Source organism: Salvelinus sp. IW2-2015, linkage group LG20 (genome assembly GCF_002910315.2).
Source record: "Salvelinus sp. IW2-2015 linkage group LG20, ASM291031v2, whole genome shotgun sequence".
NCBI classification, from domain to species: Eukaryota; Metazoa; Chordata; class Actinopteri; order Salmoniformes; family Salmonidae; genus Salvelinus; species Salvelinus sp. IW2-2015.
Genome location: NC_036860.1, coordinates 55,352,020 through 55,359,836, shown reverse-complemented (window position 1 = coordinate 55,359,836; position 7,817 = coordinate 55,352,020). Strand labels below are relative to the sequence as shown.

Genomic DNA, 7,817 nt, shown 5'->3' with positions numbered 1-7,817 from the left:
CACAACCGAGAGCTGCCCAGTGACACGACACGAGTGTGATCACGCTCTCCACAGCCGATGTGAGTAGCCCTTTAGACAGGTCAACATATCACAGCCGCAGGGCCAGACGGATTATCAGGATGTGTACTGCGAGCATGCGCTGACCAACTAGCAAGGTCTTCACTGACATTTCAACCTCTCCTGTCCGATTGTGTAATACAAACATGTTTTAAGCAGACCACCATAGTGCCTTGTCCAAACCACACCATGCCAGTCGTGAAGCGGGCAAAACAAAACCTATTCCCCTCAGGAGACTGAAAATATTGGGCATGGGTCCTTCAGATCCTCAAAAGGTTCTACAGCTGCACCATCGAGAGCATCCTGAACTTGTTGCATCACTGCCTGTATGGCAACTGCTCGGCCTCCGACCGGCAAGGCACTATGGAGCGTAGTGCGAACGGCCCAGTACATCACTGGGGCCAAAGCTTCCTGCCATCCAGGACCTCTATACCAGGCCAGTGTCAGAGAAGGCCCTAATAATTGTCAAAGCCTCCCACCACCCTAGTCATAGACTGTTTTCTCTTGCTCACACGGCAAGCAGTACCGGAGCACTAAGTCTAGGTCCAAGAGGCTTCTAAACAGCTTCTACCCCCAAGCCATAAGACTCCTGAACATCTAGTCAAAGGGCTACCCAGGACTATATTGCATTGACCCCCCCCCCACACCACCTGCCAACTCTCTGTTGTCATCTATGCGTAGTCACTTAATTAACTCTACCTACATGCACATACTACTGTCAACTAACCAGCACCCCCCCCTGTATATATTGTTATTTTTTACTGCTGCCTCTTTAATTACTTGTTACTTTTTATCCTTATTTCATATCCGTATTTTGAAACGCACTGTGTGTTAGGGCTCATAAGTAAGCATTTCACTGGAAGGTCTACTACACCTGTTTGTATCGGCGCAGGTGACTAATACAATTTGATTTGGAACTTTTGATGACAGGATAGCAGGTTTAAGACTTCAAAAACCCATACATATGGGTGCCATCATAACTAGCTAGCTAGTTTGTTTGAAACTATCAGTTTATAACAAGCCAAAAAATACAGAACAAACCCGGTTCTTAAACAGAGGTAAATATTAGCCAAAAATATATATATATGGGGCCAATGACAAGTCTAAACCTGCTAACGTTAGCTTGTCATCAAAAGTTCAAAGCCGTTTCATGTTAACTAACGTTAGCTAGCTAGCGGAATCTAACTACTAGTTAAACACAGGAAGCAATACTTACACTACAGCTACTGAATAGTATATCTAGCCATTATCTGGATCATAACTTGCTAACTCTGGTCTAGCTAGCTGACTTCATGTGAATGCTAGCTAGCTTGAAAGCTCATGTTTAGGGGGGACCTCCGCTAGCAAATCCATTGTTGTTTTAGCAAGACGGTTGGCTAGCTTAGCTAACAGTTAGCTACACAGCTAGCTAGCTAAATTAACGTCGTTACTATCTTGTGTTCCAGGTTGTCAAGAATTCCGCTAGACAAAAGCCTAGCTAGCTACATCCTGTAGATTAAACGTTACATAGGTATCTAGTCGTGTGTGTACTTTAACATTATCTTAATTGTCGAATCGCCCAGGTACTAGTTAACTAACGTCAGTAGCCAGATAAAAAAAAAAAAAAAAAAAACGTACCATAGGATCCTGTCAGTCAGCCTGGAAACACAAGTTGGCTGGCTAGATCGTGTTACACACAGACTTTTCTTATGGTAACGTTATATTGACGTTTGCACATTTTTACTATTCGGGATGGAAACAGTTTTACCCAAAAACTGAACTACAAAAAAAAAATACATATATATACGGATCATACAACTTTCTGTTAAAAATAAACGGATCTGAGATGGGAGGGCGGGCCGTCTTCCGTCGCCAGTAAGCTACCACTTCCAAGTCTTAAATAGTCCCAAAAAACGTTTCTGCCGCAGTCACAATGATGTCCAGTTGTTTGACTTCTTTGAGACTGGAGCCGTACATTTTATAATTGTGCCAATGAACGCCACAAATCTAGGCCTGTCAGAAAACATTTTACTACAGGCTCTACTACATCCACTACAATATCTTCACTAACGTCGCTTGTATTCTCAACTCTTCAATTCCATCGGCATTCGATTGAACGCTCTAACAATCTCCTTCACCCTCTGGAATAGTGGAGGCTGCTCCTTGAGGTAATCTCTGTGGTTCAAATCAATAATGTTTAGTGTGTCTGAAAATGTCAGAAGCATTATCTTGTTTGACCATCCTGTAGGTCGTGTAACTGTCTGTATACATGCAATATGCATTGTGGACTGAACGGACAGAGGTTGCTATCTAGTTTTGTGGCAAAACAAAGATGTGGTTGAATTTTATTCTGCCGCGGGCTTATTGTCTCGGCCTTAGGCCTATATATCACGGTCGCAGGGCATATCATTAACATGATTTATAGAGCAAACACAATATCGCAACACAGATAGTAATATGGTTTTTTTCTGGCTGCCTCGGTGACTCTACCCACGCACCACTACTGCAGCAGTGCCTAAAAAATTAAACAAAAAAGGGAATAGTCTAAAATTGAGTGGAGGATACGTTTATAAATGATAATGAATCGTTTCTGGTGGGATGCGTTTATTGGGTAATGATGCATATGTAGGAGGACCCGTTTGAGTGTTGGAAAATGTGAAGTATGCGCTGGGAAAAGTTGTCTTATCAGAGTGACCAGGCGTTGGTCTTATTTTGATTAATTATATTGCTGAAGAAATAGGAATATTGCAGTGGGCATCAACAAGAATCCGAACAACAGAAGTATTGTGCTTTGAACTTCGGAGCAGAGCACCCACCAAAGGAGTCATTTCAGGAGTAACGACGGATGTTCAGGTTGAATACCTGAAGAGGATTCTTGTTGTGGTTGTGCCCGGTGTCTGACACGCTGGGTGAATGGAGACAAATAAGTCTGTCTGCCCTGTTTTTTAAATTGTTATTATAAAGAGCACCTACCTACGCAAATATTGGTTATGTATGATACGCTGGTGTACAGAAGGACGATCGGTGGGGATTATGTTCCTGGTGTGCCTTGTAATATTCCAGCACCATTTCAACTTTCAACTTGTCAACATCATCAAATCACCTCTGCTTAGTTTAATAGTGACAACTAAAAGATACTGAAACAATTTAGTCCAATCAACGTAAACTACATTTGATGTGGCTGTCCATGGCTTTCTGTGTGTGTGCATGCGTGTTGGTGCAAGTAGAAAAATACACTGCTTCAAAAACAATAAAGGGACCACTTAACAACACAATGTAACTCCAAGTCAATTACACTTCTGTGAAATCAAACTGTCCACTTAGGAAGCAACACTGATTGACAATAAATTTCACATGCTGTTGTGCAAATGGAATAGACAAAAGGTGGAAATTATAGGCAATAGCAAGACACCCCCAATTAAAGAGTGGTTCTGCAGGTGGTGACCACAGACCACTTCTCAGTCCTATGCTTCCTGGCTGATGTTTTTTGGTCACTTTTGAATGCTGGCGGTGCTTTCACACTAGTTGTAGCATGAGACGGAGGTCTACAACCCACACAAGTGGCTCAGGTAGTGCAGCTCATCGATGGCACATCAATGCGAGCTGTGGCAAGAAGGTTTGCTGTGTCTGTCAGCGTAGTGTCCAGAGCATGGAGGCGCTACCAGGAGACAGGCAGTACATCAGGAGACGTGGAGGAGGCCGTAGGAGGGCAAAACACCCAGCAACGCAGGACCGCTACCTCCGCCCTTTGTGCAAGGAGGAGCAGGTGGAGCACTGCCAGAGCCTGCAAAAATGACCTCCAGCAGGCCACAAATGTGCATGTGTCTGCTCAAAACGGTCAAGAAACAGACTCCATTAGGGTGGTATGAGGGCCCGACGTCCACAGGTGGGGGTTGTGCTTACAGCCCAACACCGTGCAGTACGTTTTGGCATTTGCCAGAGAACCAAGATTGGCAAATTTCGCCACTGTTCTTCACAGATTGAAAGCAGGTTCACACTGAGCACATGAGCAACATGTGACAGACGTGACAGAGTCTGGACGCCGTGGAGAACGTTCTGCTGCCTGCAACATCCTCCAGCATGACCGGTTGGCGGTGGGTCAGTCATGGTTGGGGTGGCATTTCTTTGGGGGGCGCACAGCCTTCCATGTGCTCGCCAGAGGTAGCCTGACTGCCATTAGGTACCGAGATGAGATCCTCAGACCCCTGTGTGAGACCATATGCTGGTGCGGTTGGCCCTGGGTGTCTCCTAATGCAAGACAATGCTAGGACCTCATGTGGCTGGAGTGTGTCAGCAGTTCTCTGCAAGAGGAAGCATTGATGCTATGGACTGGTCCGCCCGTTCCTCAGACCTGAATCCAATTGAGCACATCGGACATCATGTCTCGCTCCATCCACCAACGCCACGTTGCACCACAGACTGTCCAGGAGTTGGCGGATGCTTTAGTCCAGGTCTGGGAGGAGATCCCTCAGGAGACCATCCGCCACCTCATCAGGAGGCATGCCCAGGCGTTGAGGGAGGTCATACAGGCACGTGGAGGCCACACACACTACTGAGCTCATTTTGACTTGTTTTAAGGACATTACAATCAAAGTTGGATCAGCCTGTAGTGTGTTTCCCACTTTAATTTTGAGTGTGACTCCAAATCCAGACCTCCATGGGTTGATAAATTTGATTTCCATTGATCATTTTTGTGTATTTTGTTGTCAGCACATTCAACTATGTAAAGAAAAAGTATTTAATAAGAATATTTCATTCATTCAGATCTAGGATGTGTTATTTTAGTGTTCCCTTTATTTTTTGAGCAGTGTATATTGCCTCACCCCACTTGTAGAAGAAATGTCAATGCCATCTCCTCTCTTTCATGTTGACTCTGTCATACAGTACAGGCTTTTATTTTTTGTTGTCCTAGGCTACCTGTTAAAATACTTGCTTGCTAGCCTATCTTCCTTTCCATGGGTGACGTTAGCTAGCTAGTTAACATTAGCCTTCTACATCTAGCTACATTTTGAACTTCCATCATCTCAGGCCAGGGGCAGAACAATGTATGAAATTAATGTATGGCTCAGAATCGCCATTATAATATTGGCCAGTACGGAAAATTAAGTAAACCACAAGTCCAAATCCCTATCTCCATCCATTGCTAATTTAGGAAAGGGCCCATTTTAGCTAGCCAGCCAGCCACTGGAGGACAACACAATTGAGATGCAACAATTCAAGTTGTTTCTGTTAATGACATAGCTCTCAATGCGATTTGGTAGGAGTGAAGCCAAAATCCAAGCTGGGATTCCTTTTGCCATTTTTTTGGTGCACCAGGACCATTCAGTTGAGCTCGCTCAGTTTAGCTCAACGGCTGATTGGCTAATTTTGTATCTTTTTATCAAGGGAGGCCAAATGCTTGCACTCCATTCAATTCGTGATGGGCATTCCGACTCTTTTCATTGAGCCGGCTCGTTTGGCTCAGCTCACCAAAGAGAGACGGCTCTTTTGGCTCCCAAACGGCGCTTATTTTTTTTCGTGTATTTTTTCAAGTCAGTTTGCGATAGTTTGACTATGATTGGTGTTAAAACAATTCTAATGAAAATTATTAATGAAATCATACTCTACCTTAAACACAATGTATTTAAAAATGCATTGGTTTGTTTTATGAAAAAGAAGCTATTAAACATTTGCATTTAAAGTATTACTTTTTAATGTATATAAACAAAGTGCATATTAAATCTAACCATTCCAAACGAATACAATCTGAACAGCAAATAATAGAATATTGCACCATATCAAAGAAAAATAAATAAATTTGCAAAACTGCAGCATCACACAATTTATTTTTATTTTTTAAAGGATACTATTACACATGTGCATTTAAAGTATAACTTTTTTAATGTATATAAAAAGTGCATATAAATGTAACAATTCAAAACGAATACAATCTGAACAACATAATAATAGAATATTGCACCATATCCAAAGAAAAATAAATAATGTGCAGAGCTGCAGCATCCCACTTAAAACATTAAACTGGTCCCTCTTTTCTCTCTCTTCTTTATTGCCATGTTATAATCAGCAGCACACAGCAATGCTTACCATGTTTTGCTTTTATGAGAGATTTGCATTATTAAATTCAAGCTGCCTCACTTTCGAGGGGCTGATGCAGTTTCTTCTCTCAGTAATTATTTGTCCTGTTTGAGAAGACCCTCTCAGAGGGAATGGATGTGGCCACTATGCAGAGTCTCCCTGTCATGACATTAGTAAGCAGTGGATAGACAGAGGCCTTGTTCTTCCACCAGCTCAGAGGATCTGCAGATCTTTGGAGGAGGGGCTACTCCAAATAGGATCAGACCTCCATTATGGCATCTACTGAGGGATTCCTTTGTGCTGCATCCCCAGTTGCTCTCTCATCAAACAGCATCCAAACAGCAGATGTATGTGGCACTACTGCTGTGCTTCTGCTCCGTCTTCTTCCTGTATTTTTCTACTTGCACCAACACGCATGCACACACACAGAAAGCCATGGACAGCCACATCAAATGTAGTTTACGTTGATTGGACTAAATTGTTTTCAGTATCTTTTAGTTGTCACTATTAAACTAAGCAGAGGTGATTTGATGATGTTGACAAGTTGAAGTTGAAATGGTGCTGGAATATTACAAGGCACACCAGGAACATAATCCCCACCACAATTGCAACACCGATCGTCCTTCTATACACCAGCGTATCATACATAACCAATATTTGCGTAGGTAGGTGCTCTTTATAATAACAATTTAAAAAACAGGGCAGACAGACTTATTTGTCTCCATTCACCCAGCGTGTCAGACACCGGGCACCAACCACAACAAGAATCCTCTTCAGGTATTCAACCTGAACATCCGTCGTTACTCCTGAAATGACTCCTTTGRTGGGTGCTCTGCYCCGAAGTTCAAAGCACAATACTTCTGTTGTTCGGATTCTTGTGATGCCCACTGCAATATTCCTATTTTCTTCAGCAATATAATTAATCAAAATAAGACCACGCCTGGTCACTCTGATAGACAACTTTTCCCAGCGCATACTTCACATTTTCCAACACCTCAAACGGGTCTCCTACATATGCATCATTACCCAATAAACGCATCCCACCAAGAAACGATTCATTATCATTTATAAACGTATCCTCCACTCCAATTTTAGACTATTCCCTTTTTTGTTMAATTTTTAGGCACTGCTGCAGTAGTGGTGCGTGGGTAAGATCACCGAGGCAGCCAGAAAAAAAGCCATATTACTATCTGTGTTGCGATAATTGTGTTTGCTCTATAAATCATGTTAATTGATATGCCCTGCGACCGTGATATATAGGCCTAAGGCCGAGACAATAAGCCCGTGGCAGAATAAATTCAACCACATCTTTGTTTTGCCACAAAACTAGATAGCAACCTCTGTCCGGTTCAGTCCACAATGCATATTGCATGTAACAGACAGTTACAYGACCTACAGGATGGTCAAACAAGATAATGCTTCTGACATTTTCAGACCACTAAACAAYTATTGATTTAGAACCACAGAGAGTTACCTCAAGGAGCAGCCTCCACTATTCCAGAGGGTGAAGGAGATTGTTAGAGCGTTCAATCGAATGCCGATGGAATTGAAAGAGTTGAGAATACAAGCGACGTTAGTGAAGATATTGTAGTGGATGTAGTAGAGCCTGTAGTAAATGTTTTCTGACAGGCCTAGATTTTGTGGCGTTCATTGGCACAATTATAAAATGTACGGCTCCAGTCTCAAAGAAGTCAAACAACTGAACA

At 42.7% G+C, this 7,817-nt stretch overlaps 1 protein-coding gene across 1 annotated transcript in view; it reads right to left on the bottom strand.

Moving 5' to 3' along the window:
- The window catches only part of cry5 (cryptochrome circadian regulator 5), a 27,669-nt gene extending 19,852 nt beyond the window's left edge, over positions 1 to 7,817 (bottom strand). The window contains exon 1 of the mRNA XM_070449506.1: positions 7,586 to 7,817. The gene's annotated coding sequence lies outside the window, so the exon portion shown is untranslated. The remainder of the gene's footprint in view (positions 1 to 7,585) is intronic.